The sequence below is a fragment of the Leuciscus leuciscus genome (assembly GCF_965113295.1).
Source record: "Leuciscus leuciscus genome assembly, chromosome: 2".
Taxonomy (NCBI): Eukaryota; Metazoa; Chordata; class Actinopteri; order Cypriniformes; family Leuciscidae; genus Leuciscus; species Leuciscus leuciscus.
This window is the reverse complement of record NC_138726.1, coordinates 56,306,505-56,324,287: the sequence shown is the minus strand read 5'-3', so window position 1 is coordinate 56,324,287 and position 17,783 is coordinate 56,306,505. Positions and strand designations below refer to the sequence as shown.

The 17,783-nt window shown below is 37.7% G+C and overlaps 1 protein-coding gene across 1 annotated transcript in view; it reads right to left on the bottom strand.

Annotated features, from left to right (window-relative positions):
* LOC309493192 (obscurin-like) overlaps nucleotides 1-17,783 on the bottom strand; it is a 404,602-nt gene that overhangs the window by 97,173 nt on the left and 289,646 nt on the right. The gene's annotated exons all lie outside the window — the stretch shown is intronic.

The following is a 17,783-nucleotide window of genomic DNA, read 5'->3' as shown; positions in this document are numbered from 1 at the left end:
TTTTTGCTGCAAGATTAAAGTATTTAAAAGAAAAACTCCACAAATCTTTTAAATCTATTGGCTGCTATATAGAACACTCATGAAAGTTCAACTTTTTATCGTTGAAGTTCTGGAAAGCAACATTACCTATGATGAAATGCTTAAAACTATTATGTCTATGAGCAATGGAAAAGCCCCTGGTCCAGATGGAATTATTATTGAGATGATGAAAGCAGCATCACACACGTTATGTCCTATCATGCTTTCTCTATATAATAAAATATTAGATACAGGAGACTTCCCTGAGACCTGGTGAGAGGCCGTGATTTGCCCATTATATAAAGGTGGTGATAGAAACAATGTTGAAAATTATAGAGGAATCTCATTGCTTAATGTACTCGTTAAAATTTTTACAAAGATTTTGAACAGAAGATTAACAATTTTTGTAGAAATAAATAACATGTTTTACGAAGAACAATCAGGCTATAGGTCAGGTTATTCCACAATGGATAATATTTTTATCCTACAGTCAGTCGTTCAGAAATATATTACGAAGAGAAAAGGAAGGATGTACTGTATATTTATCGATTTCTCCAAAGCTTTTGATAGTGTCCAGCATAATCTCTTGTATTTTACACTCATTAGGAATGGTATTGGTGGAAAAGTTTTTGGTGTACTGAAATCTATGTATTCTAAACTTAAATCATGTGTGAAAGGTATTGATGGTTTAACTGAGTATTTTGGATGTACCATTGGTGTACGACAGGGCTGTATGGTGAGTCCTCTTTTGTTTATTCTTTTCCTAAACGAATATATAACTATGATAAAGGAAAGCTGTAAAGGTATACAGATTGAAAATATCACAGAAGTGCAGACCTTGTATGCTGATGATATGGCCAATGTGTCAGATACAATTGGTGGATTGCAGAAGGAAATTGAACAGCTCGAAATATTCTGTAACAGATATAGTATGAGAGTGAATTTGAGTAAAACTAAAGTTATGGTTTTCAGAAGAGAGTTTTAAATAAGAACGAAAAAATTTATTTTGCTGGGGAGCAGATTGAAGTGGTCAGTGCTTATAAATACCTGGGTATGTGGTTTACACCAAAATTGTCATGGTGGAAAACCAGACAACACTTAGCAAACCAAGGAAAGAAGGCAATGCTTTCTTTATTAAGGTTTGTCCGTAAGCAGAAATGTAGCTGTAACCAAGCGCTGTACTTGTTTGACCATATGGTTGAACCCATCTTGTATTATGGATCTGAGATATGGGGCTTTGAGCCTGTGGAATGTATTGAGAATGTTCAGTTGTCCTTCTGTAAGAGACTCTTATGTATCAGTTCGAGTGTGAGCAATGTAGCTGTTTTGGGCGACCTGGGTAGATTTGCATTATCCACTACCTATATAAAAAGGTGCATAATGTATTGGATAAAATTAGTGTACATGCCTAATTACCGGTATCCAAGAAAATGTTATAATATGCTCTTTCAGTTGGATGTGAAGTAGGTAGAAAAACATGGGTTACCTGCATTCGAGTTCTATTGTATCTCAATGGTTTCTCTAGTGCTTGGGAGGCCCAAAGTGTAGGTGATACAAGAATATTTACATCTATTCTGAACCAACGATTAAGAGAAAGAGCACAGAATGCATGGTACACATCAGTCTTAGATAATAAGAAGTTGAATATTCACAATGCAAATCAATGGTGGTACAGGAGAGCTACATTGCATCTGTATATAACATACAGTTGTTACGATCTTTGTTGTTATTCAGATGCTCAGGACACTGTTTGGCTATTGAAAAGGGTAGATGGAGTAATACACCAATGACAGAAAGAATTTGTAGTTATTGTAAACGAACTAATATCTCTGCGATTGAAGATGAGAAGCATTTTTTGTATGACTGTTCTTTGTATATGGATCTGCGTAAGAAATATCTGAGTGATCTCACACTTGTTGGTGATGTTTGTGTTGATGTGTCACAGGTTTGTGAGTCAAAGCATGCATGGAGATTAGCATTGTACATATATCATGGAATGAAAAAAAGAGCATCTGTCAAGCTATTGTAACTTTAGAACTATGGGCCGAGAGGCCATGTATTCCTGAATAAACTACTTACACACACACACACACACACACATACATATATATATATATATATATATGAAGAGTTCAGATGCAAAAGCCTCTAAGAGCCATCTGAAATTTTCTTCTAGAATGATCATTTTTATCAAGCTCATATATTCAAGTTCAGTAATTTCACTTAAATGGCAATAAAAATTACCTATTAATTGTCATTTAAGTAAAATTACTGAACTTAAATATACAAGCTTGATACAAATGATCATTCTAGAAGAAAATTTCAGATGGCACTTAGAGGCTTTTGCATCTGAACTCTTCATATACATATATACATTATGTATATATATATATATATATATATATATACATACACACACACACATATATATATATATATAATTAATAGATATTTTAGTATGTGCGCTGTGACATAAGTCAACCTACAAATGTAATTTAAATGAATAGAATAGTGGGTGAATATTAACACCCAAACAGTATGTTCAAGCTCTCTATTTTTAATTATTCATAAATATGAAATGTCAAATCCATTTCACATAGGCCTATAGAGTGTATGTCACAAAGAGGACATCATGTTGAGTAACACAAGTAAACATTTAACTATTTACTTTTTTAGTCATTTTTATTATGCTGCTCTTTTAATGTCTATTTTCAACTTTTATTCCAGTTTGTAGAAGTGAACAACTAAAATCAAAGCAACCAATGTGTCTCGACTGTGATGTTCCATAAGAGAACCTTAAGTTATTTAAATACTATTTGATAACTTATTTTTAGTTTAGTCTACTCTTCAGAATATAAAAGAAACTCTCTTAAATGTCGAATATAATGGCATTATAAAGATTATATTAAATTATATTTATGGCTATATTATGAACAATGAAGCCAAACAAATTTATTTGAAGCGAAACTTAAACTACAACTCTCAGCACGAATACAAATGTTTCCATATTTGCGATGTAAATTTTGGTTGCATTATCTATTGCGTAAACAAGGCTTAGTGCTTAAGGCCTGTTCCAGTATCCACGTAAAACATCATCCCTCACACGAGCATAAATGTGTTTAGCAGCTCGGCTGTCTGATCAGGGAACCCAGAGACTCTTTTAAGAGCCACCTATACTCTCCCTTAAAGGGTTAGTTCAGCCACAAATGAAGTTTCTGTCATTAATTATTCACCTTCATGTCGTTACAATCCCGTGAGACCTTCGTTCATCTTCAGAACACAAATGAAGATCTTGCTGATGAAATCCGAGACCTTCTGACCCCTCCACAGACGGCAATTGTGATGTGTTTTTTTTTTGGAATAAAATAGTAAACTGTATATCAAAAGAATCATTATTCTAACATCTAACCAATTACTTCTCCTTTAGGCCTTAACATTCTAACACTTGAACAAAATGAACTTTGAAAATTGTGTCGCAACCAGTGAAAAATTCTGAGATGCCGGCTAGACAATATCAAAAATATAACAGTCTAGAATAGTCTCATGACATAACATGACATTACATGAGTAATCATCTGAACTTCCAACCTTTTCCATTTCTTTGTGATTTGAGATCTAAATGGCTTCTACCTGTGACGGCTCTTCTTCTTTTCTTCTTCTTCTTCTGCTGTCTTTTATTGGCAACCACACTAAACAGTCCATCATCAGGTACTGCCATCATCAGGTAGCTTGGCTCAGAAACATTTTCCTATTCCTCTTAACACCTTCTAACCACCCCCACTATATATATATATAGTGGAATGTATCCTTGTTTTCCTTCAGATATTCTTTCCTTTACACAGTATATCATCATCTTATCCGCACCCTCAACCTCTCTTATACATTTCTCCTACATTCTTTTAATTAATCCTGTGTTATTCAGAAACTGAAACAACACCTTTACCAATACTATTTCCTCTATCTGAGTCTAATATATTCTTTAATGTTAACTCTTTTCCTTCATTCTTCCACATTTCTTCTCTTAGCACTTCTCTTTCTTCATCACAATCCTTACAATTTATAATCACGTTCTACCGTTTCACTCTGTCCACATTTCTCACACATTCCCGTTGGATGTTTAGATATTAGATGTAACGTTGTATTCAAACCTGTATGTCCCATCCTTAATCTTGTAATTATATTTTTGTCCCTCCTATTTCCCCCACTCTTTCTACCTTTTCCCACTTTTTGTATTGCATATAAATGTCTCCCTTTAGTCTCATTATCCCAATACTGTTGCCACTTTTGAATCACTTTCTCTTTTATGACTGATTTTATTTCTCGTACACTATGTGGTAGCTCAATTTCTATTTCGTCATCTACTACTTGCTTAGTTTATATATCTGCTTCTTCATTCCCTTTAATTCCCACATGGGCTGGAACCCACATAAACTGTTCCTCTATTTTATCTTTTTTTAACTCAAAGAGGTTTTGACGGATTTCCATTACTATGTCTGGCCTTGATTCTGACTTTTGGTTATAAATACTGACTATTGCTGAATATGAATCTGAACATATGACCGCATTTTGTATTTCTATTTCCTTAATTAGTTGTATTGCTATCAGAATAGCCATCAGTTCACCTGTATCCACACCTTATTCCTGCGTCCCATGACACTTTGCCTGAATTATGGGTGTAACTCCCGTTAAGCTGTAAACCATCAGTGAAAGGCTCGCTCTATACACGCAAAAAGTGTCACAATGAGATGACATTAATCTACATAATCTACTTCTTACCTTCTTTTACTCTCTCCTTTTCCTTCTAATAGCTTCATCACACTCCTTATTCCACCATGGTACCATTTTAATCTTTCTTCTTCCTTTGCTTTTAGAAATAACTGCTGCATTTTTCATGACCCCTATAATTTTCTCACTTATAGCTTCTATTTCATCTCCTACATCATTTATGTGTAAACCATCCTCCACCATGTTCACATTCTCAGTCCAGTTAGCTTTCTCATATTTCCATTTCCCTTCTCTCATTTCATTTCTCTCTACACTCTTATTTATACACATTTCTCTATCAAAATAGGAAAGTGATCACTAGTACATTTCCTTAATACCTTCCATTTAATTATTCCCCCTAACCTACTATTTGTTAAAGTTAGATCTAACACCACTTCTTGACCTGTTCTCATATCTATTCGTGTACCTCTCCTATCATTCAAACAGATCAAATTAATCTCATCCAATATTTCTTCAATCAGCTGCACATTTCTATCAATCACACTTCCTCCCCACATAATACTATGGGCATTGAAATCCCCACACCAGATCACCATCTCTCTGCTGTGCCCTTCTATCTTCTTCATCTCTTCCAATGTCATTTGCTTACATGGATTGTAAAAATGAATTATTACTATCTTGTCTTCCTTCTATACCTCAACCACCACATATATTTCACTTCCTTTCCCCACCATTCTATACTGTATTCCTGAATGAATAAAAGTAACACACCCATGTAACGACTGGGACAAATCAGACACAAGTATTTGTTATAGTTTAACAAATAATATTTTAAAAAATGGGATCTGTGGTCCCATCCCCCCAACAAGGGCAATAAGGTCTTGGTTACCATGACCACGATCAGATAAGTAGGTTTTATTGCTGTTAATTTAGCCTTTAATACAGACTTTGCTGCATTAATCATAGGCGAACTGATCTATAAATGAACATGCATCCCAGAAACTGTGTGAATGATTTACTGTCTTGTGTACTATTATGTATTTGATACTACGGTATGTATTTTATTATACAACCAACGGTCAATCTATCCCCATCTGTATCATGACTCCTATCTAATTAATCCTCATTTAATGACTCACACTTTAGTGTATCACCTTCTCTTAGAATGCAGTGTGTGTTTGTTATATCTAGCTGAGCATTAATGGACACAAACGGGAAGGCAGATGTCTAACCACCTCCCAACAGAGGAATCTCCCGCTTGGAAATTCCCCCTTTCTTATTGGTTGAGCCGACCCTGAAAGGGTGGACCTTTCTCAGGCTTTAAATGGTCGCTACACAAGCTCTTCTCTCTCTTCTTCTGGTAAACGACGAATGGGTGGGTTGATTTTAATATTAATTTTACTACATTAAGTTAATTATATGAACTGATCCAAATATTCATAACCAAGTATAACCAGTTATTATTGATTATTAATATTTCATAGAGCTAGTTCGTAACACCCACCACCAGTTCCCTCTTCCCGATCTCTTCTCACAGATACATATCCTGTTCTTAAATCCTGTATGCAGAAACAATGAGAGAGAGACTTTAGTGTCCAGTTTTCTACTAAGCTACCTGCTATAGCTCAATAAACTCCCCACTGGAAGGGTTTCAGGACAAGTACGGCGGATACAACTCGTGTCACTTTATGAGCTTTTATTTCGCACACATACACAATAATCATCCACAAACTAGGTAGCCTGAATGCTACCGCTACGCTAGCCTGTCAGCTGGATATTAGTGACGTTACTTAGCATGTTAGTTAGCTAGTTAGGTTAGGTTGTAAACCTGCAATGAAAACACAAACACCAGAATTTACTAATGAAATTACACAATCATGTGATATTAATTCTTGATCTGAATTACTAGCAATGCTAGTTTATAGTCACTCAAGGCGTACCAGTCCTGACCATCAACTGAATGAAAATGAAACCTAAAGGCGAGACGCCTGCGCACTGTGACTAATTACGCATACACACAGACACACAGTCTGGAGACCAGTTATGATGATAAAACAAACCTGTAACCTAGTAAGATTATAACATATATGAAATATAACATAAATATGCCTGCATTTGGAATAAGGTGGTAAATGTACACACTTTTCTCAAATACCCCAGAACATAATAATAACATCCATCACTTGTAATATATATTATTGTTACATCTGCTGGAAAGTTCTACATTTAGCTTGTGTTCAGCTCAACTACAGTATTTATTCTGCTTCAACAAAGGACAAAAATAATAATATTCGACTCCCTGAGGTAATAAACAAAATGCTTGTTGTAGCATCAGGTATTTCAAAGTCCTTTCAAGTATGTAAGATATCACCATATCTTCAGAAAATACCAAAGTAGTGATAACATATGTGAATAACGGAAACACAGTAAAATAAACCATATCCATGTCCATACTTTTCATTGTGTTTCATTTGACGTGAATTACATATCGACCAGTCGAACAACAAAAAAACTAACTTGTTCTCATTTGGTAATTGTAACAAACATTTTCCAAAGTTCGACAGTTCCATCATATTACACAAATTACTACATTTACATCACATTTAAAGTTAACTACAATGCTTACACACACAGGAAAACCGTTTAACATGATGTGTTATACACACATTAGCACTGAATGCATTTTCAGATAAGTTAACAACACAAAAGAGACCATTAGCGTTTCTATTGTACTGTGGGTTACTCATTAGCAACAGGTCCGCTAGCCTGGCATGGCAGTGTATAGCTGAACATCACTATTACACATATTACGGCAAAACTACTCAACTCTAAACACTGCACATACTCACTAAGAATTCACAACACTCTTATCTCTTACACTGGGATACATGCCTGCAGTTTTGAGGAACATTAACCCACCTGTATTGCAGAAACAATGAGACAGAAACTTTAGCTTGCGTTCAGCTCAACTGCAGTATTTATTCTGCAGCGCTTTTGCCTCCTAAAGGGTTTGAAGTTCCTCCCGAGCGCTCTGCGCCATCTAGTGACCTCTTTAAGTATCGCCCCACCACAGTAACAAGTACAATACAATGAAATTTGCCTTTTAGTAACTATTTAATAGCCTAAACAATATCAAAAAAAAAAAAAAAATATGGGTGTCTATTTTTTTTCTCCATATTGTTTATTTTTAGCAATAAAAGGTAGAATAATTAACTGTACTAACTAAAAAAAAAAACCAAAAAAAACAATGAACATCTCTTATGCCTAACTGTGAAGACTTTTTTTTTTTTTTTTTTTTACCCTTTACATACTTCTGAAGTTAGACCATCTCTAATCATTTCCCATGTTGGCCTGTGACTCTCACTATTATCTGTATATTTTCTGTTCTTCTTTCAGCCTGCACTGAACCAATTTATGACCTCTGCCATGAATTACACAAAACTCGTTTTACTTACTATCATTGTGTCATCTGATATATTGCTTCTCTTTTTCTCATTTCTGATTTGGTCTCTCCATTCCTCCTTCTCACTCTCTTTCTCTTTCCTTGAGTCCACTTTATTGCTTCTGAATATTTCCATCTCTTTTTTTTTATATTTCAATCATTGCCCTCTGTCTAACTTCACATCAGGAAAATGGGGTGGCTGTGCTGTTAGGCTTAAGTCCTACCTGGCTTTGCGGTCTGGTGTGCGGCCTTTGGGACGTCGGGGGAGGTGTTCGGCCGGCGACTACCTTGTCCGCTGGCGTTCCCTGGATCTGTCATATGGGTGGAGTCCTCCCTTGGTCCCAGCCACGGTGACCTCTGGTCTGTATGGCTCTCCCCCATAGACAGTAAAAGAAATGGACACAGCGACCCCATTGGATTCAACGGAGAAAAGTGAAGTCAATTAGAAGCACTCGATGTGACGTGAGCAACCTGTCTGACAGTTGTAAGTCTTCTAGTCGCTGTGCCATGAGAAATCTGAATCATTCCCTTCTGAAACTTGCAGAGATGGAGAGTGTGAGTAGGAGGTGTCCATGCGCTAGGAGCAGGAGAAACTTTTGCTAAGTATTCTGATTAATTACTTTGTTATTTTGCCTCCACGTCCCCCTGATTGCCATCGAGCTTCTCCGGTCTATACGGCAATCTCTCTACTGTGCGACAGAGAGTCGCGTGGTTATGACGCAATCGTTAGCCTATTTTTACAAAAACTGCTTCTACGGGGCCATAACGTAAGATACAAGGTAATGGAGCCTTTTATACATTTTTGTGTTTCTTTAGAAATAAATAATGGACAAATGGAGTCTTTAAACGCCTCAGATGTGAAGTTATTCGCTGTCAAAGTGACGCCAAAATGAATGGGAGTCAATGGAATGCTAACAGCAGGTGATGGTCTGCTAATCAATGGCGGCGCCCGGGGAAGCTTCAGTGTTTTCCGAAACACTGCCCCCTGCTCTCCCCGTATCTGCGGTCGAGGAGTGTGCCTCAGCCATCTTCACACTTTTCCTCAGGTGCGGCAGTCGGAGGAGCTGACGGACAGTCCGCTTCGGTTCAGGCTGGGTCTACTCAATTTGAGATCGGTGGTAAATAAGACTTTTATTATAAATGACTTTTTTACTTCGCGTGAATTGGACTGCTTATTTATTACGGAAACCTGGCTTACCGTTGGTGATTCAAGCCCTCTGTTGGAACTTTTACCTTCAAACTGTTTGTTTTTAAATTCGCCTCGCTTAAAGTGATAGTTCACCCAAAAATGAAAATTCTGTCATCATTTACTCACCCTCAAGTTGTTTCAAACCTGTATGAATTTATTTTTTCTGCTGAACACAAAAGAAGATATTTTGAAAAATGTCTGTAACCAAACAGTTGATGGATAGTAGGAAAAAAAAAAATACTATGGAAGTCAATGGGGTCCATCAACTGTTTGGTTACAGACATTTTTCAAAATATCTTCTTTTGTGTTCAGCCGAAAAAAGAAATTAATACAGGTTTGAAACAACTTGAGGGTGAGTAAATGATGACAGAATTTTCATTTTTGGGTGAACTATCTGTTGTTTTTTAGTAAAGACTCAGAGTACTCATTGTTTAGCCAAACGCACAGAACAAAAAGTGCGTCCTCCTTTACTGCGTGTTCAGACAAACGTATACAGCTCTTCTTCAATGCTAGCTAACAGAATACAAAAATATGTCCAGAGCTCCCCCCAGTGGTCACACCATCAAAACCCAAAAAAGAAATTCACATTAGAGACAGCTTAATAACTTTAACAGCGTTAACTGAAATACACAAAAGTCAATAATCATTCTAGTAAGAGTGAATTTTTTCCAACACTCCTTCTCACTCGCAAACAGAATGATCAATTAACTGTCTTAACTCCAGCCATTTGTCTCAGCTTCGTGAACTTTTCTTCACTCAATCCTTTAGTGAATATGTCAGCAACCATATCTTCAGTGTTGCAGTATTTCAAGTCTATAACTCCACTTGCAATTTGCTCTCGAATGAAGTGGTACTTGATGTCAATGTGTTTGGCACGTCCATGAAATTGAGGGTTCTTTGCCATGCAGATAGCAGACTGGTTATCTTCAAACATCAACATCGGTCCTGTTTGATTTACCTTTAGACCTGTCATCAGTTGTCGCATCCAAACCGCTTCTTGAGCTGCGCTTGCCAATGCCATGTACTCAGCTTCAGCAGTGGAAAGAGCTACGCATGTCTGCTTCTTGCTTCTCCAACTCACAGCTGCTCCGCTGATTTGAAACATGTATCCTGAAACAGATTTGCGATCATCTTGGTCTCCAGCCCAATCTGCATCTGAAAATCCAATGCATTCCTTTGGCTTGTCCCTGCTATACAGCAGACCTAGATTCAGAGTGCAATTCAAGTATCTCATGATTCGTTTGACAGCCATCCAATGATGCTTTGTGGGTTTAGCACAGAATCTTGCAACATTGTTTACAGCATAAGCAATGTCTGGTCTTGTTCTTGTTGACAAATAAAGCAGACTACCAACAGCAGACTGAAATTGTGTCGGATCCAGTCCTTCTTTGTCATCAGAGAGTTTGACGAGCTTCGAGTTCATGTCTACTGGTGTGCTTACTAGCTTTGAATTTTCCATTCCGAATTTCTCCAACACATTTTTGATATATGTTGTCTGACCAATCCAGATTTCTCCAGCTTCTGGTTTTTGGACAATTTTCACACCAAGAAAATGAGTTAGCTCACCCATGTCCTTTATCTCAAATTGTTTTGAAAGCATTTTCTTCACCTCCATCATCCGTTTATCATTGCATCCAGCCAGAAGAATGTCATCAACGTACACAGCAATAATGAACATTTCACCAGTTGCTGCAGTGTAAATGCAGGGATCAGCTGTAGTTTGGACAAACCCCATCTTCTTCAGCTTTTCATCTAAAATGATGTTCCAACACCTTGGTGATTGTTTCAGTCCATAGATGCTGCGATTTAGTTTGCACACTAGATGTTCCTTTCCTTTGACAACAAAACCTTCAGGTTGTTGCATGTACACTTCCTCCTTTAGTTCTCCATTCAGGAAAGCTGTCTTGACATCCATCTGATGTAGTTTTAGTCCATGCTGTACAGCTAGAGCAAGTATTGTTCTAATTGACTCAAATCTGACTACTGGACTAAATGTTTCGTCATAGTCTGACCCAAACTTTTGTGAAAAACCTTGTGCTACTAAACGTGCTTTGTATCTCTCAAATGTTCCATCAGCATCAACCTTGACTTTAAACACCCATTTACTGCCCACTGCTTTTCGATCTTTTGGCAGTTCCACCAGGTCCCACACATTATTTGCATACAGAGATTCCATTTCTTTCTTCATAGCTTCCTTCCATTTCTCCTTGTCTGGACTACTGAAAACATCTTTTACAGTTTTGGGTTCAGTTGTTTGGTTATTAGTAAGTGTTGCCCACTCTCCGTAATAGTCAGGTGGTTTTCTCACTCTTGTTGATCTTTGGATCTCTTCTTCTGCTGAGCCCCCACTGTAAGATTCTTGGCAGTCAAATTCCACATATCGTTTTACAGTGTCTTCCTCATTTTCAGCAGGCTCCTTCTCAACTTCATGATCAGACTCATTGAATAGCACGTCTCGACTGTAGAACACCTTTGTGAGTTTTGTATCATAGAGCCGATATCCTTTCGTTTCTGTTCCATAGCCCAGAAGGATACATTTCTTTGCTTTGGGATCTAGTTTCTTCCGTTCATCTTTGGGTATGTGAGCATATACAGTACATCCGAATACACGTAAATGATCAACCTTTGGTTTCGCACCTGTCCAGGCTTCAAAAGGAGTCATCCCTTTCACTGATTTTGTTGGGCTTCTGTTTCTCAGATACACAGCTGTTGACAGTGCTTCCGCCCAGAACTTCTGAGGTAGCTTTGCATCCGCTAACATTGATCTCACTGCCTCTGTCAGTGTTTTGTTCATTCGTTCAGCTACTCCATTTTGCTCAGGAGTCTTTGGTACTGTGAGCTCATGTCGAACTCCTTCTTTTTTCAGGAAGTTTTGAAACTCAGACGAGGTATATTCTCCTCCATTATCTGTGCGTAAGACTTTCAGTTGTCTTCCAGTAGATTTTTCTGTCATAGCCTTCCATTCTAGAAACTTCTGAAAAACTTCATTTTTCCGCTTCAGAACATACACCCATACATAGTGAGTATTCTCATCAATGAATGTCAGAAAATATTCAGCTCCACTCAAGGATTTTGCATTCATTTTCCCACATACATCACTGTGCACTAAGCCAAGTGGTTCAACAGCTCTTTTGCGATCACTGCTTTTGAACTTGCTGCGATGATGCTTTCCTTCAGCACATGAATCACAAAAGTCTATGTCTTTTGATACAACAAAGTCAAAGCCATCAACTAAATACTCATTACACAGCTTCTTCAGATTTTGAACACCTAGATGACCATAACGTCGGTGCCAGGTTTGTTCCTTAGTATCTTTATGCAAATTCACATTTTCTGTTATATGCAAGTGATCACTTTCTCTACAGTTCACATAATAGAGACTGCCATTTTTTGTTGCAGTAGCAATCAATTTTTGATTAACATCCGTGATGCAGCATCTGTTCTCTGTGAACTTGACTTTTTTTCCAGACTGAGTCACCTTGGACACACTCAGTAAGTTGTATGACAATTGTGGTACATACAAAACATCATTCAGCTTGCATTCTTTTGTCTTACCACCAGACAATGTCATCTTCAGCCGCACAACTCCACGTCCTATTGCTTCAACAGAGTAACCATCTCCAAGTGTTACTTCTTGTGAGGATTCCAGGCTTTTAAACTCAACAAACTGTTTCTTGTCATTGCACATGTGACAGGTTGCTCCTGAATCTACAACCCAGCTATCCATTCTTTCATCAGAACTTGATGATAGTGCATGACTCACCATTTGTCCAACACTCTCACTATCTGAATCACTGTCTTGTTTTTTCACTTGTGCCTTGTTTGCTTTGTGTTTATAATCCACCTTCTTACTCTCTTTGTGGAAGTCTGTGCTTGCAAAATATTTGTTGAACTATCTGCAGTCACGCTTGATATGTCCATACCTTCCGCAGTAGTGACACTTTGGGCCTTTTCCTCTCACAAACTGTTTTCCAGTCAGAGCTTTAACATTATCACTGGTGTTTTCAACATCACGTTCTCTCAGTTTACGTTCTTCATGCAACAATCGTTCCGTGACAACCTCCATTCTAGGTACATCCACACTTGCTTCAAGTGCCGTGACTAACACGTTGAAACAGTCAGGTAAACTGGCTAGCAGGTGCACGACACGATCTTCCTCTTCGATATGATCTCCCACAATTGACAGTGCATCAAACGTTTCAGTCAACACCTTAATGTGCTCTTGAACTGAGTCTCCATCTTTCAATTTTAACGAATACAGTTTACGTCTTAGTGCTAGCTTATTCGCCCAAGTTTTCTTCTGAAACTGATTCAACAATTTTTTCCACACGACAGTAGGATCTTCCGGCTCTCCAATCAAATAGAGCAAAGACGGTTCTATTGACAGTACAATGGTAGCCAACGCACGATCACTTTTAGCCATATAAATTGCTAACTTACTTGGATCAGATCGTGGAGCAGTCTCTGTACCATTTACCAAGTCCCATAGTCCATCTCTCATCAATGCCATCCGACATTGCACTTTCCACGTGGGGTAGTTTGCTCCGTTTAATGAAACAATTGTCACCGTCTTGGAATCCGAGCTCATTTTTACTCACAGTCGGTCAATATCTTCAACAAGCCTTTCAGCAATGTCACTGTAGCGTTCTAGTTCTGGGCCCATAACCTGTTGGTTTTTAGTAAAGACTCAGAGTACTCATTGTTTAGCCAAACGCACAGAACAAAAAGTGCGTCCTCCTTTACTGCGTGTTCAGACAAACGTATACAGCTCTTCTTCAATGCTAGCTAACAGAATACAAAAATATGTCCAGAGCTCCCCCCAGTGGTCACACCATCAAAACCCAAAAAAGAAATTCACATTAGAGACAGCGTTAACTGAAATACACAACAGTCAATAATCATTCTAGTAAGAGTGAATTTTTTCCAACACTATCCCTTTAAAGGAACACTCCGACTTTTGGGCACTTTAGCTTATTCACAGTATCCCCCAGAGTTAGATAAGTCCAAACATACCTTTTTCATTTCTGTGCGTTCTGTAAGTGTTATTTGACGCACCCACCGCTAGCCTAGCTTAGCACAAAGACTGGATGTAAATGGATAAGGTAGCATACTAATCCCAATAAGTGACAAAATAATGCAAACATTTTCCTATTTATGTGTTGTGATCTGTATAGTCACAGTGTGTACAAATAACAAGGCTATATGAGACAGAGACTAGTCCGTAAATCCCAATTAATTAACTCTGATACTAGTACAGTTTTCTCATCAGCTTTTTGCGATACTATATATGCAAGCTATGGATGCAAACCGGTATAAATTAAGTGCAGAGGAGCTTTTGTGTGAGTTCAGTTTTACATGTTTGAATGTTCTAAACATAGTAGCTCCCGTAAATACCTTAAAACCTAAGCCAAGAGTTGACCCGTGGATTGATGATAACATGCGCTCCTTGAGGCAGTCCTGCAGAAAAGCAGAGCGTAGATGGAAGAAGGATAAGCTTCATGTCTCTTTTGAAATATTAAGTGATTCATTGTTAAAATACCAAAAGGCCTTGAGAGCAGCAAGATCCAATTATTTTACGAAACTCATTACTAAAAATTACCATAGACCAATAACAATTTTTACTGTTTTTAATTCTATTATAAATCCACCTGTTTATGAGTATCCTACTGTATCAAGGACTTTGTGTGATGATTTTCTTACATTTTTTGTGAATAAGATCAGTGACATTATAGATTGGGGATTTCTTGTCCTCCTTTTGATCCTTCTATCTCGACAGTTAAAGCCGTCGGGCTCCTCTATGGATGCCATCCCTCCATTTCTCTTGAAACAAGCTTTTGATGCCGTGGGGCCTTATCTTTTAAACATCATAAATCGATGTCTGGAAACCTCCATGGTACCAGAAGCGTTAAAACATGCTATAGTTCGGCCGTTTTTAAAGAAACCAAACCTAGACTTGAATGTTATGGCCAATTTCAGACCTGTTTCAAATTTGCCTTTTGTTTCTAAGATTTTAGAGAAGACAGTGTTGCAACAATTGCAGAGTTTCCTGGATGAAAATAAGGTATTAGAGCTTTTTCAATCAGGTTTTAAAAAATATCACTCGACAGAGACTGCACTCCTGAAAATTCTAAATGATGTGTTAATAGCTGCCGATTCTGGGGTTTACCGTACTTGTATTGCTAGATCTGAGTGCGGCTTTTGATACGGTAGATCATTCTATTCTTCTTGCTCGCCTGGAGCAATGGGTTGGTATCAAAGGAGCTGCCCTGGAATGGTTTAATTCTTCTCTGTCAAAGAGAAGTTTAGTGTCAATATTGGGGAATATTCGTCGGAGGCTGCTGTTCTGTCTTGTGGTGTTCCTCAGGGATCCATTTTAGCCCCCATTCTTTTTACGTTATATATGCTTCCATTAGGGTCTATTTTCAAGAAACATGGGTTGTCGTTCCACTGCTATGCGGATGACACTCAAGTTTATTTACCCCTAAAACCAAATATTGATGGACTGGAAACACTTAGGGCCTGATGTGAAAGCTTGGTAATCTTTACATTTTCTCAATTTTAATTAAAATAAATCTGAAATTATAGTTTTTGGCTCATCTGATTCTTTTAGTCAAATAACCCTAGGTAATTTAACACTTTCTGCAAAGCCTTGGGTAAAGAACTTGGGTGTTGTTTTTGATGATGGTCTGAAATTTGACGAGCAGATAAGTTCAAGAAATTCTTCTTTTGGTATTTAAATCCTTACATGGTTTGGCCCCTCCATAACTTTTGGATCTACTGACAGAACATCTTCCAGTTATGTCTCTCCGGTCGTCTAATCGTTGTGTTTTGTTTGTGTGTTTGTATTGCCTCTTGTATTGACGTAAAGCACACTGGTCAACTGGTGTTGTGTTTAGTAGTGCTATAGAAGTAAAATTGACATTGACATTGACATCCTTCATATTGCCACATTATGTGCCCCACCACAATTACAACATTTTGCTTCATCATTACTTCCACATTTTCCATACTCATGTTCTTTCACACAATGTGCACATCTCTTTTTGGCTCTGCATACACTCTGCAATATGTGACCACAAAACCAGTCACATGGGTAAATTTTTGGAAATTGAAATTTATATATCAATGGAAAGCTGAATATAAATAATATAAATAAGCTTTCCATTGATGTAAGGTTTGTTAGGATAGGACAATATTTGGCTGAGATACAACTATTTGAAAATCTGGAATCTGAGAGTGCAAAAAAATCTAAACATTGAGAAAATCGCCTTTAAAGTTCTCCATTTATGTTCACGATTGTGCTGCATTCATTCACAAAAATAAATGTTTTATATATTTACGATAGGAAATTTACAAAATATCTTCATGGAACATGATGAAGAGATAGAGAGAACTATTGCTCGCTGGTGTTGTTGCTGCTCATGAGGCTACCGGAGAACTGACGGGATGTGTGGGTTACGGGAGATCACATCCCGCATCGGGGTTCTCATTTGATCCATCTTCCCCGATTATAATGCATTGATTTGGACCTTTGCTTATGTTTAGTTGGACTTGCTACTTACACTCACATGCTGACACGCTGACTAACAATTACACTGATCACTGACATTTCAGGTTTCTTACTTTAGTTAAATAAATCGTATTGTTTATGCAGTGGTTGTGTGGCGTCTCCCTTACTTTGTTGCGATCTAAGAATATAAGCGTAACATACCTAGTAACAGAAGGGTTTGCATATGAAGAACCAATCAAATTGTAGGGAAATTATGTAATTTATCATGTCATTTTTGCTCCTATTCTATAAAAACGGTTGTATTCTTTTTGCTGGTGGGATTCTTCTGAGATCCTCCGGCCGTGATTAAAGCATATCCGAAGGCATTGTCTGAAGTCTGTCGGTTATTATTGCTACGCAGCAAGTTAGTTTGTGGAGCAAGTTATGTAGCGAAACACTAGAGATCTTACTTCTATTCCCAAGTGATAGTGTTTGAACGGACCGAGACGTCGTTCGACTCTTTGTGAGACTCTTAGGCGGGGTTAGATTGCGGTCAGGTAACTATAATTCTTTGGCATTTTATGCGGCCAGAATAGCTACACTTAGGCGTCAACCCGCGCGGTCAGAGGTGAACTCAACTGAGTATAATATTTTCAGGTGTTAGGGACACTCGGTTCAACCTCCAAGTCAGGAGTGTAGGGGAAAATCTACCACACAATACATGACCACTTTCAAGGCCCAGAAAGGTAGTAAAGACATCGTTAAAATAGTCCATGTGACTCCAGTGGTTCCCCCTGAATGTTATGAAGCGACGAGAATAGCGTCTCTAAACACAGTGCAACGGGTTCTGGAATGGTGATATAAAAAAAAAAATTACTGAACTAATTCTTTAAAGAGTGTTGATGTTACATTAAATAAAC